The sequence below is a fragment of the Mustela lutreola genome, chromosome 5 (genome assembly GCF_030435805.1).
Source record: "Mustela lutreola isolate mMusLut2 chromosome 5, mMusLut2.pri, whole genome shotgun sequence".
Lineage (NCBI taxonomy): Eukaryota > Metazoa > Chordata > Mammalia > Carnivora > Mustelidae > Mustela > Mustela lutreola.
This window is the reverse complement of record NC_081294.1, coordinates 175,000,029-175,021,339: the sequence shown is the minus strand read 5'-3', so window position 1 is coordinate 175,021,339 and position 21,311 is coordinate 175,000,029.

Genomic DNA, 21,311 nt, shown 5'->3' with positions numbered 1-21,311 from the left:
CCAGCCTCCAAGCCCTCCAGACTGGGGACTCTGGAGCCACATCACAGCACTCAGCAATGCCTTTCATAAGTTAACCATGCCCTATGGATCTGCACAAAACTCCCAGTTTTGGAGAAACCTCCATGGTCCCCAAGGCCAACCCCACTTATGGAGGTCATCCCTGGATAGTGATTCACATTCGGACACAGAGTTTGAGCCTCGTCCTCCAGTCAGCCACCCAAGTAGCTGGTCCCAGAGCCAGAAGATTAGACCTTTCATGCCACTAGTCCTATCCTTACCCTAGCTTCTGTTTTCAGGCCTAATCCTGGTTGTCAACTCATCCCTCTGAGGAGCTCGCCTGAAAGCCAACATATCTGGCCTGCCAATGCCCTAGGCCCTAAGCCAGCAATAGGCTGGGTTTTCCGGCATCCATACCTGGAATCCTGCACTCGAATCCCTCAACATGGTGTACCCCTGATCCTGAAAACACGGCCCCTCCTGTCCCCCAGAAGGAAATCTTGCTATTTGGAGCTGTGCAAACTCCCTGGAGCAGGAGAAATTCCATGGCCACATGAGCCAGCCCCAGTATTTGGTGTCCCTCATGGACATCAACTCCTGCCTGAGTGACCACCTGACATTCTCCTTAAGTTGAAATCCGGGGAGCTCTTCTCAGCTTCTGCATTTCAGGCCTGCCATGCCCTAGTCCCTAACCCTAAACCTAGGTTGGGTATTCAGACTTTTATCCCAAGAGTTTTGCCCAAAAGCTCTCCAGATTGGGGACCCTGGAGAAACACCACAGGACTCTGCCTGCCCTGCAGAAGGATACCATGTCCTATGGAGCTGCACAGAAACTCCTGTTTAGGAGAAAGCTGCAAGGCTCTCAATTCCAACCTCGAATTTAAGCCAACCTGGGCACTAACGTGCAGTCTGGCACAGCCTGTGCTCCTCAAATTATCCTCTTGGGTATCTCACCTCAGAGCCAGCAGATCAGGTCTGCCATTCCTCTAGGCTGCAATTCTAACTCCAGGGTTTTCAGCCGTCCATAGGGTTTTTAGGCATCCATACCCAGTGCTCATCTCTCGAATACTTCCATACAGGGGACCGCTGAGACATAAACACTACTCCTTCTTTCCTCCAGAATGAAACTGTGCTATTTGGAACTACACAAAACCCACAGAACGGGAGAAATTTCCATGGCCCCATTTGGCCAGTTCCATATGGACATAAACTCAAGCCTGAGTGACCACCTGACATGTGACCTAATTTCAGATCCCAGGGAGCTAAACTCAGCATCTACATATCAGGCCTGCCATCCCTAAGCCTTAACCCTATCCCTCGCTTGGATGTTCAGACTTCTTCCCCAGAGTCCTGATCCATAAGCCCTCCAGACTGAGGACTCTGAGCCACACCACAAGACTTTGACTGCCCTCCAGATGGAAACCCTGCCATATGAAGATGCACTGCCCCCAGTTTAGGAGAAACATGCACTACCTCCTCCAATTCCACCCCACATTTGTAGGCCACCATTGTCACTAATACAGTCTGGCACAGCCTGGGATGCGCCCATCAAATCAACCCTTTCTGTAGCTCACCCTAGAACCAGTAGATCAAGGCTGCCATGACCATAGGTCTTACTTAACCCTAAGTTAGGAATTCAGTTATCCATACCCTGAGCCCTGTTCTCAGCATATCCACATGGGGGATAATTGAGCCAGAATTCAGGACATATCCTGTCTCCCAGAATGAAACTTTGCTATTTGGAGCTACAAAACAAAAACAAAAAAGCAAAACAAAACAAAAAAACCCAGAGTGGAAGAAATCTCCAAGACCCCATTAACACAACCCCACATTTAGTGCCTTTCATGAACACAAACTATAGCCTGAGCAAACACCTGACATTCTCCCTAACTTCACATCCCAGGGGGCTCACCTCAGCATCTGAAGATCACGCATGCCATGCCCAATGCCCAAACCCTAACCCTAGCAAGTGTTTTCGGGCATCTGTCCCTAGAGGCCTAAAATGTTTATACACCACTCCCTGCTTATTTATATTTTCATACCAGACTGAACACAGAGCCTGGGCCTGATATTCTCCTTAACTCTGGCCTTCAATTCAGATGTCTCTGAAGGTCTCCATACCTAAGCAGATCAAACCTTCCATGATCCTGGGACTACCCCTAATCTAGCTGAAGACATAGGCAAAAACACAAACATACCTTTTTACTAAGAGGCCATACAAGTGACCAAGAGACACACAAAAAAGTGTTCTACAGCAATAGCCATCAGGAAAATACAAATCAAAACCACAGTGAGATACCACCTCACATCAGCTGGCATATCTAAAATGATCAAGGCAGGGAAAACAAATGCTAGCGAGGACATGGTTAGAGGGGAACACTCTTACACTGCTGATGGCAATGCACCCTCTTACAACCACTCTGCCACATGTTATCGAGTTTCTTCCCAAACTTAAAAATAGACAACACAGCAATTGCACTGCTTGGTATTTAACCCAAAGATACAGATTTTGGGGCATCTGGGTGGCTCAGTGGGTCAAGCCTCCAGGATCTCAGGGTCCTGGGATCAAGATCCACATCAGGCTGTCTGCTCAGAAGGGAGCCTGCTTCCCCCCTCCCTCTGCCTGCCTCTCTGCCTGCTTGTGATCTCTCTCTATCTCCGTCAAGTCAATAAATAAAATCGAAAGAAAATACAGATTGAGTGAAAAATAGTGGCATCCCCCCCCCCAGTGTTCATTATAGCATTATCCACTCTAGCCAAACTATGGACAGAGCGCTGATGTCCATGGACAGATGAATGGATAAAGAAGATGTGGTTCATATCTACAACAGAATACTATTCATCCATCATAGAGGATGAAAACTAACCATCGCATCCACCTGGAAGGAACTGGTGGGTATTACGCTGAGTGAAATAAGGCTATCAGAGAAAAGCAAGCGTCACATGGGTTCACCTGTGTAAAATAGAAGAAACAACACAGAGGATCAGAGGGGAAGGGGGGAACTGAATGTGAAGTCGTCAGAGAGGGAGAAAAACCATGAGAGACTCTTCATTACAGAAACGAACTCAGGATTCCTGGAGGGCAGTGGCGTGGGGGATGGGGCAACTGGGTGGTAGGCCTTAAAGAGGACCCATGATGCAATGAGCACTGGGCAGTATACACATTTGATCTATTATTGAACACTACAGGTGTCCTATAAGTTGGTGTCCTATAAGTTGTCCTATAAGTGTTATAGTGTCCTATAACACTAATGGTGTCCTATAAGTTGGCTCATTGAATTAAGTTAAACAAAAAGAAGTCAAGCAAACACTCCTAAAAATTTGTATGGAACCACCAAAGATACTGAACAGACAATGCAATGTTGAGAAGAAAAACAATGCTGGAGGAATCACAATTCCAGATTTCAAGTCATACTACATAGCTGTGGTCATCCAAACTATGGCACTGGCACAAAAATACACACAGTGACCTAGGGAACAGGATAGAAGCTCAGGTATAAACCCGCAATTCTGTGGCCTATTAGTCTTCCACAGAGCAGGCAAGAATATAGAAAGGAAAAGAACAGTCTCTATAGTGTTGGGAAAACTGGACAGCTATGCACAGAAGAATGCAATTACTCTGCTTCCTTATGCCAAACAGACATAGAAGTTCAAAACAGTTTCAAGGCCTCAGTGGGAGACTGGAAACCATAAAAATCAAAGAGGGCACAGACCGTAACTTCCTGACATGGACCAAAGCAAACATTTTCTAGACTGTCTCCTGAGGCAAGGAAATAAAGGCAAAAATAAACAACTGGGGCTGTAACACAATAAAGTTTCCACACAGCAGAAGAGCAAGGAAGAAGTAATAAGGGTGTGGGAGGTTGGGGTACCAGGTGGTAGGTACTGTAGAGGGCACGGACTGCATGGAGCACTGGTGTGGTAAAAAAAATAATGAATACTGTTATGCTGAAAATAAATATATTTAATTAAAAAAAAAGACAACATACTGAAAGGGAGAAAATATTTATTTAAAAAAAAAAAAAACCCTATGCAGTATGGGGATAGTGTCCAAAATATGTGGAATGGCTACAATTTAACACCCCGAAATACAAATAATCCAGTTAAAAAATGGTTTGAAATTATCTTCTTCCATTCCATCGTTTACCATTGTTCTCATGAATGTTTCCTTTGCTGTGCAGAAGCTTTTGATTTTGATGAATTTCCACTGGAATTCTGCTGCTCTCCTTGGTATTGAAACCGCACTCCTTGGTAGGTGAGCTTGGTCTCGGCTGGATTTCTTGTTGATCTTCTGGGGGAGGGGCCTGTTGTAGTGATTTTCAAGTGTCTTTGCCCCAGGCGGAATTACACCGCCCTTACCCGGGGCCGGGGTGAGTAATCCGCTCGGGTTTGCTTTCAGGAGCTTTTGTTCCCTGAGCGCTTTCCGTAGAGTTCCAGAGGACGGGAATACAAATGGCGGCCTCCTGGTCTCCGGCCCGGAGGAGCCGAGAGCCCAGGGCCCCACTCCTCAGAATTTCCAAAGTTCATTTTCGCTTTGTTTCCTTTGCCTTTGGAGACATATATTTTTTTTAATTAAATTAATTTATTTTCTCAGAAAAAAAGTATTCCATTATTTTTTCACCACGCCCAGTGCTTCATGCAATCCATGCCCTCTATAATACTATGATACTATCAGACTATGGACTCTGAAAAAGAATATGAGAGCTGTGAAAGAGCGGGGAGTGAGAGGTTGGCAGAAGCTATTGGTATGTATAAGAGAGAGGGCAGGGATTACATAGATCACTAACAGTGGTGGAAAAACAAAGAATAATGTTACACATAAAAGAAATTAAAAAGAAAAAAAAAACAGTTTTATGCTAATATGCTAAGCAACCTAGGTGAAATGGCTGCATTCCTAGGAAAGTATAAAATTCCAAAATTGAACCAGTAAGCAATGTAGAACCTGAATAGACCATTATCCAGTAACGAGATTGAAGTAGTGATCAAAAACCTCCCAAAAAACAAGAGCTCAGGAACAGACAGCTTCCCTGGGCATCTCTACCAAACTTTCAGAGTAGAAATAACACCTATTCACCTGAAGATCTTTCCAAAAATGGAAGCAGAAGAAAACTTCCAGACTCTTCTTATGTAGCCAGCATTACCCTGATCCCCAAACCAGTAAAAGACCTCACCAAAAAGGAGAATATCAGACCAATATCACTGATGAATATGGATACTAAGATTCTCAACAATATGCAAGCTCATAGGATCCAACAGTATATTCAAAAGATGATCCACCATGACCAGGTGGGATCTATCCCTGGGTTGCAAGGATGGTTCAACATTCGCAAATCAATCAATGTCATAAACAAATTAATAAGCGAAGACAGAAAAACCACATGGTCATCTCAATTGGTGAAAAGAACACATTTGAGAAAATCCGGCTTTTGTTCCTGAATAAAACACTTCAAAGTAGGGATAGAGGGAACCTTCATCAGCTTCCTTAAGTGTATCTATGAAAACACCACAGTGAATACCATCCTCAATGGGTAAAAGCTGACAGCCTTCCCTTAGAGATCAGAATCATGACAGGGATGCCCACTCTCTCCACTCTTATTCAACATATTATTTGAAGTCCTAGCAACAGCAATCAGACAACAAGGAGAAATAAAATGTATCCAAATTGGCAATGAAGAAGTCAAACTCTCTCTTCATAGATGACATACTTTATATGGAAAACCCAAAAGACTCCACCCCAAAACTACTAGAACTCATACAGCACTTCAATAATGCGGGAGGATACAAAATCTTTGTACAAAAATCAGTGGTTTTCTTATCCTTTAACAATAAAAATACAGAAAGGGAGAATCAATTCCATTTACTACAGCTCCAAAACCATAAGATACCTGGGAATAAACCAAACCAAAGTGATAAGCAATCTATATTCAGGGAACTACAGAACACTCATGAAATAAATGGAAGAAAACCATAAAGATGGAAGACCATTCCATGCTCATGGATCAGAAGAATAAACAGTCTTAAAAAGTCTATACAGCCTAGAGAAATCTATCATTTTAATGCCATTCTGATCAAAATTCCTCCGGTATTTTTCAAAGAGCTGGAGCAAACACAAGCCTAAAATTGGTGTGGAATCAGAGGAAATCCCATATTGCTAAGGAAATGCCAAAAAGAAAAGAACAAAACTGGGTGCACCCTGTTGCCTGGTTTCAAGGGTTACTACAAAGCTGTGATCACCAAGACAGCAGGGGACTGGCATAAAAACAGGCCATTAGACCAGTGTAACAGAGTAGAGAGCTCAGATATGGACCATCAATCTATAGTCAAATAATTTTCAAGAAAGCAGGAAAATATATACAAAGGGAAAAAAAAAGTATTTTCAATAAATGCCACTGAGAAAATTGGGACAGCTTTGTGTAGATGAATGAAACTCGACCATTCTCTGACACCATACACAAAGAGAAACTCGGAATGGATAAGAGACCTCAACCTGAGGCAGGAATCCATCAGAATCTTGGAGGAGAACATAGGCAGAAACCTCTTCAACATTGGCCATAGCAACTTCTTTCAAAATATGTCTCCAAAGGCAAAGGAAAAAAAAAAAGTGAAGATGAACATTTGGGACTTCATAAAGATCAAAATCTTCTACACAGCAAAGGAAACAGTCAACAAAACAATGAGGTATGGAGTGCATGGAACACTGGGTGTTGTGCTAAAACATAGAATACGGTTACACTGAAAATAATTAAAAAAATTAAACAGTTGTATGCCAATATGCTAAGCAACCTTTGTGAAATGGATGCATTTTTAGAAAAGTATAATCCCAAAATTGAACCGGGAAGGAATTCACAACATGAATAGACTTTTACCCAGTAACCAGATTGAAGCAGTGATCAAAAACCTCCCAATAAACAAGAGCCCAGGACTTGATGGATTCACAGGAGAAATCTACCAGACTTTCATAGAAGAAATAGCATGTGTTCTCCTGAAGCTCGTTCCAAAAATTAAGCAGAAGGAAAACTTCCAGACCCTTTTTATGAAGGCAGCATTACCCTGCTCCACAAACCAGGCAAAGACCTCACCAAAAGGGAGAATTTCAGACCAATATCACTGATGAATATGGATACTAAGATTCTCAACAAGATCCTAGCTCACAGGATCCAACAGTACATTCAAAAGATGATCCACCATGACCAGGTGGGATCTATCCCTGGGTTGCAAGGATGGTTCAGCATTCACAAATCAATCAATGTCATAGAACAAATTATGAAGTGTAGAGAGGAGAACCACATGGTCCTCTCCATTGATGAAGAAAAAGCATTAGACAAAATCCAGCATCCGGTCCTGAATAAAATGCTTCAAAGTATAGGGATAGAGGGAACATTAGTCAACTTCATAAAATGTTTCTATGAAAAACCCACAGTGAATATCATCCTCGATGGGTAAAAGCTGACAGGCTTCCCTTTGAGATCAGGAACATGACAAGGATGCCCACTCTCACCACTCTTGTTCTACAAACTATTTGAAATCCTAGCAACAATCAGACAACAAAGAGAAATAAAAGGTATCCAAATTGGTAATGAAGAAGTCAAACACTCTCTCCTCACAGATGACATACTTTATATGGAAAACCCAAAACACCCCACCTCCAAACTACCAGAATTCATACAGCAACTAAATAATGTGGCAGGATACAAAATCATTTTACAGGGGTGCCTGGGTGGCTCAGTGGGTTAAAGCCTCTTCCTTCGGCTCAGGTCATGATCCCAGGGTCCTGGGATCGAGTCCCGCATCGGGCTGTCCGCTCCGCAGAGAGCCTGCTTCCTCCTCTCTCTCTTTCTACCTGCCTCTCTGCCTACTTGTGATCTCTGTCTGTCAAATAAATAAAATCTTTAAAAAAAATCATTGTACAGAAATCAGTGGCCTTCTTCTACATTATCAATGAAAATACAGAAAGGGACATTAGAGAATCAATTCCATTTACTACAGCACTGAAACCATAAGATACCTGGGAATAAACCATCCCAAAGAAGTAAAGGTTTTTTCTCAAGGAACTACAGAACACTCATGAAAAAAATTGAAGAAAACAAAAAAGACAGAAGACCATTCCATGCTCATGGATCAGAAGAATAAACATTGTTAAAATGGATAAAAGACCTCAACGTAAGACAGGAATCCATCAGAACCCTAGAGGAGAACATAGGCAGTAATCTCTTCTATATCAGCCACAGCAACATCTTTCAAGATATGTCTCCAAAGGCAAAGGAAACAAAAGCCAAAATAAACTTTTGGGACTTTATCAAAATCAAAAGCTTCTGCACAGCAAAGGAAAGAGTCAAAAAAACAAAGATGCAACCCACGGAATGTGATAAGATATTTGCAAATGACAGTACAGACAAAAGGTTGATATCCAGGATCTATAATGAAATCCTCAAACTCAACACATAGGAAATAGGCAAGCATATCAAAAAATGGGCAGAAGATATGAACAGACAATTCTCCAATGAAGACATACAAATGGCAATCAGACACATGAAAAAATGTACATCATCACTAGCCCTCAGGGTGATTCAAATTAAAACTACATTGAGATATCACCTTACACCAGTTAGAATGGCCAAAATTAACAAAACAAGAAACAACATGTCTTGGAGAGGATGTGGAGAAAGGGGAACCATTTTACACTGTTGATGGGAATGCAAGTTGGTGCAGCCTCTTTGGAGAACAGTGTGGAGATTCCTCAAGAAATTAAAAATAGAACTTCCCTCTGACCTTGCAATTGCACTCCTGGGTATTTACCCCAAAGATACAGATGTCGTGAAAAGAAGGGCCATCTGTACCCAAATGTTTATAGCAGCAAAGGCCACGGTCGCCAAACTATGAAAGAACGAATTTGTCCTTCAACGGACGAATGGATAAGGAAGATGTGGTCCATATACACTATGGAGTATTATGCCTCCATTAGAAAGGATGAATACCCAACTTTTCTAGCAGCATGGACGGGACTGGAAGAGATTATGCTGAATGAAGAAAGGCAGAGAGAGTCAATTATCATATGGTTTCACTTATTTGTGCAGCATAACAAATATCATGGAGGACAAGGGGTCTTAGAGAGGAGAAGGGAGTTGGGGGGAATTGGAAGGGGAGGTGAATCATGAGAGACTATGGACTCTGAAAAACAACTGAGCGGTTTGAAGTGGAGGGGGGGTGGGAGCTTGGGGTACCAGGTGGTGGGTATTATAGAGGGCACAGATTGCATGGAGCACTGGGTTGGTGAAAAAAATAATGAATACTGTTTTTCTGAAAATAAAGAAATTAATTTATTAAAAAAAAACATTGTTAAAATGTTTATACTGGAGACAAGATGGCGGAGAAGTAGGAGGCGTCTCCCTTTCAACCTGGACCCTAAAGTGAGCTGATTACATCTGTTGAACTCCACTCACCGACAAAATCAGCCTGAGACCCGAATTATACACGTCTGGATCTCTACCGGAGCAGAAGACGCCAGTGGGCAGGTAAAGCGGAGTGGGAAAATCGGACTGATATTGGAAGATAAACAAAAGGGGGAGGGTGCTACCAGAGGTGACCCACTGGAAAGTAATATCCCAATAGGAGAGTGCCCTGTGTCTGGGGACCAGCATTATCTCAGAAGTATGGTAGAAAGCACTCAAGAAGAGCAAAGGATCACTGGGGAGAAATTGCAGGAATCAGGGTGTTAGGGTCAGGGGCTTAAGTCCCCAGACCCAGGACAGCCACCCCTGGTGCAGAGCCAGAAAGAGTGCGGCAGAGAAGCCAGGTCTTGGTCCCTGAACCACCAGCAAGCTCGCCTGAGAGTGTGTGGTGCCCAGCTCCCATGAGGGGCTGGGAGCCTCGCCAGCCAACAGAAGCACAGCCTTTTTGCAGTCCCCATGCAAGTGCCCTGCCATGCCATCAGAGTCCGAGTCATGCCCTGTGCCCTCCCCAGACAGAGATGGCACAGGCACCAGCCTGGTGCTCTTGGACCTGGAAAGACCAGGCACTCCCAGCTTGTGCCAGTGGGAAAATCTCAGTGTGCGATTGCTGCTTGGAACTTCTCTGGCAGTCTGGAGCTGCCCAGACAGCCGCCACTGCTGTGGTTTTGGGTACAAGCAAAAAATCTTGAGTCCCCAGGGACCGCGACTGGGAACCTGCTCTGCCAGTGTTGAAGGGGGGATTTATTTGGGCTCTGCAGCCAGATTGAGGCTTCTCTCTGAGACGGAGGTCAGGGTACAGTTTGCTTTCCTCTAAACCTACAAAAACCATCAAAATCCCTCAAGAAAAGAGAGAAAAACAAAAGTGAACAAATATAAAAACCTCCAGAGAACAAAAGCCTGAAAAAACAGTTTCCTAAGAGCCCACCCCCTTGAGGGGAGTGGGAGGACTTAACTCAGAACATCATTGACTGAAAACCCACGTGGCAGGCCCCTCCCCCAGGAAACCAACTGGGAAAGGAAAAAAAAAAAAAGACAACAAGAGAACAACCACCACTACTTCATAGGCCAATTTTTATTATTAATTTGTTCCCACTATCCTGGCTCATTTTTTTAAAGATAATTTTTTATTATTATATAGAAAATTTTTTAACCTATTTACCATCACAGTGAGATGTCCAGTACATCAAATTCCATAATAACCTTCTAACCTGAACTTTTTGATACATACACCTGTGTATTCCTTTTGCATTTCTGTTTTTTAAATTTATTTTTTTTAATTTTAGTTTAGTTTAGTCTAGTTTATTCCTTTTTTTTAATTTTAATTTTCTAATATTCATATAGAATTAAACTTCAAGGCAATCCCCTTTCCCCAATCAATGCCACCCCTATAGGTAAAACAATTCCTAATCCCCCTTTATCTTAGGAAAGTGGAGTCTTTAACAAATCTATCAAGATACATCCGGAAAAAAACAACACCAAAAAAAAAAAATAATAAATAAAACCTTCCTCACCCACACTGAAAATTTACAGCACTCTACAATCTTTTTCTTCCACCAGTATTTCGTGTTTTTTTTATTTATATATTTGACAGAGAGATATCACAAGTAGGCAGAGAGGCAGGCAGAGAGAGAGAGAGGAGGAAGCAGGCTCCCTGCTGAGCAGAGAGCCCTATGCGGGACTCGATCCCAGGACCCTGAGATCATGACCTGAGCCGAAGGCAGCGGCTTAACTCACTGAGCCACCCAGGCGCCCCTACTTCTGTGTTTTTGTGTTTCTCCTGATAGTATATAAATCTTACACTCGAGGTTCATTCTGATGAGGTTATTCCTTTATTTGCATATATATATGCAAATATATATATATTTTTTTCTCTTCTCATATACTTTTATCAGTCTTTTTGTTTGTCTGTTTTTGTTTGTAAACTTCATAAATCTTACCTTGGAACCCATTTGGGCTGAACCTTATCTTTTATCTCACCTTTCATTCTTGTCTCTCTCCCTCTCTCTTTTTTTCTTTTCCTTTTCTTTTTCCTCTCATTTGGGTGGGTAACTCTGATTGATCAGAAGCATTCCAGGGTACACCTTGACTGCACCACTGTCGATACATCCAGCTACACCCATTCAGCCATCTCTCACCAAAATGACTAGGAGGAGGAATGCCCAACAGAAGAAAAATACAAAAAATGGACCTTCTGCAACAGAGCTAATGGCTATCAACATAGACAATGTGTCAGAAAGAGAATTCAGGCTAACAATTATCCAAGCAATAGCTAGGTTGGAGAAAGCCATGAGTGACCAAAAGGAATTGATTAGAGCCGAACTTAAAACGACCAGGGATCACGTTTTCAATATTAGGGAAGAGCTGAAAACTACCAGGGACGAGCTTCACAATGCTCTCAATGAGTTCCACTCTAATCTAAATTCTCTCAAAGCTAGAGTAACTGAGACAGAGGATAGAATTAGTGATCTGGAGAATGAACAGATAGAGAAAAAGTATCAGGAGGAAGCCTTAAACAAACAGCTTAGAGCCATGAAAACAGAATCACGGAAATAAATGATGCCATGAAATGTTCCAACGTCAGAATTATTAGAATCCCTGAAGGAGAGGATAAAGAAAGAACTTTAGAAGATATAGTGGACAAGTTTTCATGAAAATTTTCCAAATCTCGTGAATGGAACCAGCATTCCTGTACTAGAGGCCGAACGGTTTCCCCCCAAGATTACAGATTCTCAAAAGTCCTAGAGACACCTAGTAGTAAGAATGAAGAAATATAATTGTAGGCAGAACCTCTTGAAAGTAGCTAGGACAAAGAAGATCCTTACGTACAGAGGAAAGCCCATCAGAATAATGTCAGACCTCTAAACAGACACCTGGCAAGCCAGAGAGGGCTGGCAAGATATATTCAGGGCATTGAATGAGAAGAGCATGCAGCCAAGAATACTTTACCCAGCAAGACTGACATTCAAAATGGATGGAGAGATAAAGAGTTTCCAAGATCCGCAAGACTTAAAAGACTATGCAACCACCAAGCCGACACTGCAGGAAATATTAAGGGGGTTCTATAAAAGAGGAAAAAAACCCAGAGTAGTATGAACAGAAATATAGAGACCATCTACAGAAAGAAAGACTTCGAATGTAACACGATGTCAATAAAAACGTAACTATCAATAATCATCCTAAATGTGAATGGCCTAAATGTGCACATAAAATGGCACAGGGTTGCAGACTGGATTAAATGACAGGACCCATCCATATGTTGTCTACAAGAGACCCATTTTGAACCTAAAGATACACCCAGACTGAAAGTGAAGGGACGGAGAAGCATCTTTCATGCCAATGGGCCTCAAAAGAAGGCCGGGGTAGCGATTCTCATATCAGATAAGTTAGATTTTAAACTAAAGGCTGTAGTCAGAGATACAGAAGGACACTACATAATCCTTAAAGGGACTATCCATCAAGATGATGAAACAATTGTAAATATCTATGCTCCCAATATGGGAGCAGCCAATTACATAAGAAAACTGTTAATCAAGATAAAGAGTCATATTGATATGAATACACTAATCATAGGAGATCTTAACATGCCTCTCTCAGAAATAGACAGATCATTGAAGCAGAAAATCAATAAAGAAACAAGAGCATTGAATGACACATTGGACCAGATGGACCTTATAGATATATTCAGAACATTCCACCCTAAAACAACAAAATACTCATTCTTCTCAAGTCCACATGGAGCCTTCTCAAGAATAGACCACATACTGAGACACAAAACGGGACTCAACCGATACCAAAAGACTGAGATTATTCCCTGCACATCCTCAGATCATAATGCTTTGAAACTGGAGCTCAATCACAAGGAAAAGTTCAGAAGGAACTCAAACACCTGGAAGCTAAAGACCACCTTGCTTAAGAATGCTTGGATCAACCAGGAGATCAAAGAAGAACTAAAACAAATGGAAACCAATGAGAATGAAGACACTTCGATCCAAAACCTGTGGAATACAGCAAAGGCGGTCCTAAGGGGGTAATACATAGCCATCCAAGCATCCCTCAAACAAACAAACAAACAAAAAACAAAACTGAAAAATCCAGAACACAGCAGCTGTCTTTACACCTTAAAGAACTGGAGAATCAACAACAAAACAAACCAACTCCACACACAAGAAGGGAAATAATCAAGATTAGAGCTGAGATCAATGAGGTAGAAAGCAGAGATACAGTAGAACATATCAGTGAAACTAGAAGCTGGTTTTTGAAAGAATCAATAAGATCGATAAACCACTGGCCACACTAATCCAAAACAAAAGAGAGAAAGCTCAAATTCATAAAATTATGAATGAAAAGGGAGAGATCACAATGAACACCAAGGAAATAGAAACAACTATCAGAAGTTATCAATAGTTATATGCCAATAAGCTAAGCAACCTAGATGAAATGGATGCATTCCTGGAAAACTATAAACTCCCAAAATTGAACCAGGAAGAAACTGACAATCTGAAGACCAATATCTACTAATGAGGTTGAAGCGGTGATCAAAAACCTCCCAAAAAACAAGAACCCAGGCCCTGATGGATTCATTTGGGAATTCTATCAAACATTCAAAGAAGAAATAACACCTATTCTCCTGAAACTGTTTCAAAAAATTGAAGCAGAGAGAGGTCGACAAGATGGTGGGGAAGTAGGAGGAGATGGCTTTTCAACCTGTACCCCAAAGTGAGCTGATTACCTACCAAAGAACTCCAATCACCCATGAAATTAGCCTGAGATCAGTATTATACACGTCTGGATCTCTACAGGGGCAGAAGACACCAGTGGGCAGGTAATGCGGAGTGGGAATGGGGGACTGATATCAGAAGATAAACAAAAGGGGGAGGGAGCCACCAGAGGCGACCAGTTGGAAAATAATACCCCAATAGGAGCGATATTGCCCTGCATCTGGGGACCAGCATTAACTTGGAGACTGGTGGAAAGCACTCCAAAAGAGCTAAGAATCTCCTGGGGGGTGGAATTGTGGGAATCGGGATGGCTAGCGACAGGGGCGGGGCTTAAGTCCCTGGTCCCAGGACAGCCTCCCCTGGTGCTGAGCCAGAGAGAGTGCAGCCAAGAAACCAGGTGTTGGTCCCTAAGCCACCAGCGCACCTGAGAATGCATGGGTTCTGGCTCCCTTGAGGGGATGGGAGCCACGCTGGATGGCAGAATGTGTGAGCCCTGCTATAGAGCCTGACATACTCCCCTGAGAGAGGTATAAAGGCCCAGCCAGTGCCCTTTCATATGCGCCATTGTTTCAGAGCCTGCACCAAACTCTCCCCTGAGAGAGGTGCTTGAAGGCCCAAACTGGTACTCTTGGATCTGCACCTTGTTCTCAGAGCCTGAGACCTGCGCGTGAACCTCAGCCTCCCCTGAAATTGGTGCATGCAAGCCCGGTGCTCTTAGACCCAGAAAGACCAGGCACTCCCAGCCCGGGCCAGCAGGAATATCTCAGTGTGTGATTGCTGCTTGGAACCTCTCTGGCGGTCTGGAGCTGCCCAGACAGCCGCCACTTCCTTGGCTTTGGGTACCCTAGGGACAGCGACTTGAAACCTGCTCTGCAAGTGGCCCATGGGGGAACTTATTTAGACTCTGCAGCCATACTGAGGCTTCTCTCTGAGAGGGAGAACAGGGTGTGGTTTATTTTCCTCTAAAACTACAAAAACCATCAAAAGCAGTCAAAGTGAGAAAAAAAGTGAATAAACATAAAAACCTCCAGAGAACAAAAGTCTGAAAAAAAAAAAAAAAAAACAGTTTCCTCAGAGCCCACCACCTTGAGGGGGGCGGGAGAACTTAACTCAGGGAACATCACTGACTGTCAACCCACGTGGCAGGCCCCTCCCCCAGAAAACAAACCAAGAAAGAAAAAAAAAAAAGAGAGAAAAAAAATTAAAAAGGACTACAAGAGTACAACCACTACTTCATAGGAAAAGTTTTCTTTTTCATTCATTCCCACTATTCTGGTATATATATATATATATATATATATATATATATATATATATATATGTAATTTTATTAACCTATTTACCATCACAGCGAGCTGTTCAGTACATCAAATTACATAATAACTTTCTAACCTGAACTTTTTGATACATACACCTATGTTTTCATTTTGCATTTCTATTTTTTTATTCCTACATTTTTTATATTTTAGTTTAGTTTAGTTTTTTCCTTTATTTTTATCTTCTATTTTTCATATAGAGTTAAACTTCAAAGTAGTCCCCTTTCCCCAATCAATACTACCCCTATAGGTAATTAATTTTTAATACCCCTTTATCTTAGGAAAGTTGAGTCCTTTAACAAAGATATCAAGATACATCCAGGAAGAATTAAAACAACCTTCCTCGCACTCACTGAGAATTTATAACCACTCTTCAATCCTTATCTTCCACCAGTGTTTCTGTGTTTTTGTGTTTGTCCTGATAGTATATAAATCTTAAACGTGGGGTTCTTTTTGACTAGGTTCTTCCTTTTTTTTTGTGTATATATATATATTCTTTTCTCTTGTCATATACTTTGATCAGACTTTTTGTTTGTCTACTTCATAAATCTTACCTTGGGGCCCATTTAGGCTGAACTTTCTCTTTCATCTTCCCTCTCTTTCCTGTCTCTCTCTCTATCTCTTTTTTTGTTTTTCTTTTCCTTTTTCTTTTCTTTTGTCTCTCATTTGGGTGGGGAATCCTGATTGTTCAGACGTGTTCCAGGGTGCACCTTGACTGCACCATGGTTGATACATCCAGCTACATCTGTTCAGTCATCTCTCACCAAAATGACTAGGAGGAGGAATGCCCAACAGAAGAAAAATACAGGGGATGGACCTTCTGCACTAGAGCTAATGGCTATCAACATAGACAATATGTTGGAAAGAGAATTCAGGTTAACAATTATCCAGGCAATAGCTAGTTTGGAGAAAGGCATGGATGACCAAACATAATTGATTAGGGCCAAGCTGAAAGCGATGAGACATGATGTTCACCATGTTAGGGCGGAGCTTAATGCTACCAGGGAGGAGGTCCACAATGCTCTCAATGAGTTCCAATCTAATCTAAACTCTCTCAAAGCCAGGGTAACTGCGACAGAAGATAGAATTAGTGATCTGGAGGACAAACAGATAGAGAGAAAGGATCAGGAGGAAGCCTGGAACAAACAGCTTAGAAATCACGAAAACAGAATCAGGGAAATAAATGATGCCATGAAACGTTCCAACCTCAGAATTACTGGAATCCCTGAAGGGGAGAAGAAAGAAAGATCTAGAAGATATAGTGGAACAAATCCTTCAAGAAAATTTCCCCAATCTCGCGAATGGAACCAGAATTCATGTACTAGAGGCTAAATGGTCTCCACCCAAGATTATACATTCCAAAAAAAAAAAATAATAATAACACGACACCTGATAGTCAAATTAGGAATTATAATTGTAGGTATAATCTCCTGAAAGCTGCTAGGGCAAAGAGGCTCCTTACTTACATAGGAAAGCCCATCAATATAACATCAGACCTGTCCACAGAAGCCTGGCAAGCCAGAGAGGGCTGGCAAGATATATTCAGGGCACTAAATGAGAAGAACATGCAGCCAAGAATACTTTATCCATCAAGACTGACATTCAGAATGGATGGAGATATAAAGAGTTTACAAGACCGGCAAGACTTAAAAGACTATGCTACCTCCAAGCCGACACTGCAGTAAATAATAAGGGGGGTTCTATAAAAGAGTAAAAATCCTAAGAATAGCATGGAAGAGAAATATAGAGACAATCTACAGAAAGAAAGACTTCAAAGGTAACTCGAAGTCAATAAAAACGTATCTATCAATAATCAATCTCAATGCGAATGGCCTAAATGCACCCATAAAACAGCACAGGGTTGCAGATTGGATAAAACGACAGAACCCATCCATATGTTCTCTACAAGAGACCCATTTTGAACCTAAAGATACACCCAGACTGAAAGTGAAGGGACGGAGAAGCATCTTTCATGCCAATGGGCCTCAAAAGAAGGTCGGGGTAGCGATTCTCATATCAGATAAATTAGATTTTAAACTAAAGGCTCTAGTCAGAGATACAGAAGGACACTACAGAATTCTTAAAGGGACAATCCACCAAGATGATCTAACAATTGTAAATATCTATGCCTCCAATATGGGAGCATCCGATTACAGAAGAAAACTGTTAATCAAGATAAAGAGTCATATTGATATGAATACACTAATCATAGGAGATCTTAACATGCCTCTCTCAGAAATAGACAGATCATTGAAGCAGAAAATCAATAAAGAAACAAGAGCATTGAATGACACATTGGAACAGATGGATCTCATAGATATATTCAGAACATTCCACCCTAAAACAAAAGAATACTCATTCTTCTCAAGAGCACAGGAAACCTTCTCAAGAATAGACCACATGCTGGGTCATAAATCAGGACTAAACTGATATCAAAAGACTGAGATTTTCCCCTGCATATTCTCAGATCATAATGCTTTGAAACTGGAGCTTAATCACAAGGAAAAGTACAGAAGAAACTCAAACACCTGGAAGCTAAAGACCATCTTGCTTAAGAATGCTTGGATCAACCAGGAGATCAAAGAAGAACTGAAACAAATGGAAACCAATGAGAATAAAGACACTTCGATCCAAACCCTATGGGATACAGCAAAGGCGGTTCTAAGAGGGAAGTACATAGACATCCAAGCCTCCCTCAAAATTCTGAAAAATCCAGAATACACCGATGTCTCTACACATTAAAGAACTGGAGAATCAACAAAAAAATCAAACTAACTCCACACATAAGAAGAGAAATCATCAAGATTAGAGCTGAGATCAATGAGGTAGAAACCAAAGATACAGTAGAATGTATCAATGAAACTAGAAGTTGGTTTTTTTGAAAGAATAAATAAGATCAATAAGGCACTGGCCACACTAATCCAAAAGAAAAGAGAAAAAGCCCAAATTCACAAAATTATAAATGAAAACGGAGAGATCACAACTAGCAATGAGGAAGTAGAAACAATCATCAGAAGTTATTATCAATAGTTATATGCCAATAAGCTTAGCAACCTTGATGAAATGGATGCATTCTTGGAAAACTATAAACTTCCAAAATTGAACCAGGAAGAGATCGACAACCTGAATCGACCGATATCTAGTAACGAGATATAAGCAGTGATCAAAAACCTCCCAAGAAACAAGAGCCCAAGACCTGATGGATTGCTTGGGGAATTCTACCAAACTTTCAAAGAAGAAATAACATCTCTTCTCCTGAAGCTGTTTCAAAAAATTGAAGCAGAAGGAAAACTTCCACACTCTTTCTATGAAGCCAGAATTACCCTGTTCCCCAAACCAGGCAAAGACCCTACCAAAATGGATAATTTCAGACCAATATCACTGATGAATATGGATGCTAAGATTCTCAACAAGATCCTTGCAAACAGGGTCAAACAGCACATTAAAAAGATTATCTACCATGACCAGGTGGGATTCATCCCTGGGCTACAAGGATGGTTCAACATTCATAAATCAATCAATGCCATTGAAAAAATTAATATGAGAAGAGGGAAGAACCACATGGTCCTCTCAATTGATGCAGAAAAATCATTTGAAAAAATCCAGCATCCATTCGTGATTAAAACGCTGCAAAGTATAGGGATAGAGGGAACATTCCTGAACTTCATCATATCTATCTATGAAATACCCACAGCAAATATCATCCTCGATGGGAAAAAGCTTGCAGCCTTCCCGTTGAGATCAGGATCACGACAAGGATGCCCACTCTCACCAGTCTTGTTCAACATAGTATTAGAAGACCTAGCAACAGCAATCAGACAACAAAGAAAAATAAAAGGTATCCAAATTGGCACTGAAGAAGTCAAACTCTCTCTCTTTGCAGATGACGTGATTCTTTATATGGAAAACCCAAAATCTCCACCCCCAAACTACTAGAACTCATGCAGCAATTCAGCAACGTGGCAGGATACAAAGTCAATGTATCCTGTATCCACAGAAATCAGTGGCTTTTTTATGCACTAATAATGAAAATACAGAAAGGGAAATCAGAGAATCATTCCATTTACTATAGCACTAAGAACCATAAGATACCTGGGAATAATCCTAAACAAACAGATAAATGTTCTGCACTCAAGGAACTACAGAATTCTCATGAAAGAAATTGAAGAAGACCCTAAAAGATGATAGACCATTCCATGCTCTTGGATCGGAAGAATAAACATTGCTACAATGTCGATAATGCCTGGAGCAATCTCTACTTTTAATGCTATTCCAATCAAAATTCTACCAGTATTTTTCAAAGAGCTGGAGCAAATAATCCACAAATTTGTATGGAATCAGAAGAGATCCCGAATCACTAAGGAAATTTTGAAAAACAAAAATAAAATGGGGGTATGACAATACCTGATTTCAAGTTTACTACAAAGCTGTGATCACCAAGACAGCATGGAACTCGCATGAAAACAGACACAGACCAGTGGAACAGAGTAGAGAGCCCAGATATGGACCCTCAACTATATGGTCAAATAATCTTCGAAAAAAGAGGAAAAAATAGACAGTGGGAAAAAGTCAGTCTCTTCAATAAATGGTGCTGGGAACAATAGGCAGCTATATGTAGAAAAATGAAACTCGACCATTCTCTTACACCGTACACAAAGATAAACTCAAAATGGATAAAAGACCTCAATGTGAGGCAGGAATCCATCAGAATCCTAGAGAAGAACATAGGCAGAAATCTCTTTGATATCAGCCACAGCAACTTCTTTCAAGATATGTCTCCAAAGGCAAGGGAAACAAAAGTGAAAATGAACTTTTGGGGCTTCATCAAAATCAAAAGCTTCTGCACAGCAAAGGAAACAGTCAAGAAAACAAAGAGGTAACCCACGGAATGGGAGAAGATATTTGCACATGACAGTACAGACAAAAGGTTGATATCCAGGATCTATAAAGAACTCCTCAAACTCAACACACACAAAACAGACAATCATATTAAAAAATGGGCAGAAGATATGACAAGACACTTCTCCATTGAAGACGTACAAATGGCTATCAGACACATGAAAAATGTTCATCATCACTCGCAAATTAATACCACATTGAGATATCATCTTACACCAGTTAGAATAGCCAAAATTAGCAAGACAGGAAACAATATGTGTTGGAGGGGATGTGGGGGAATGTGAACCCTCTTCCACTGTTGGTTGGAATGCAAGTTGGTGCAGCCTCTTTGGAGAAGAGTGTGGAGATTTCTCAAGAAATAAAAAAATAGAACTTCTCTATGACCCTGCAATTGCACTCCTGGGTATTTACCCCAAAGATACAGATGTCATGAAAAGAAGGGCCATCTGTACCCCAATGATTATAGCAGCAATGGCCACAGTCACCAAACTGTGGATAGAACCAAGATGCCCTTCAATGGACGAATGGATAAGGAAGATGTGGTCCATATACACTATGGAGTATTATGCTTCCATCAGAAAAGACGAATACCCAACTTTGGTAGCAACATGGATGGGACTGGAAGAGATAATGCTGAGTGAAATAAGTGAAGCAGAGAGAGTCATTTATCATATGGTTTCACTTAGTTGTGGAGCATTACAAATAGCATGGAGGACATGGGGAGATAGAAAAAGGTAGTTGAGGGAAATTGGAAGGGGAGGTGAACCATGAGAGACTATGGACTCTGAAAAAAAATCTGAGGGGTTTGAAGTGGCAGGGGGTGGGACGTTGGAGTACCAGGTGGTGGGTATTATAGAGGTCATGGATTGCATGGAGCACTGGGTGTGGTGCAAAAAGTAATAAATACTATTATGCTGAAAATAAATAAATTA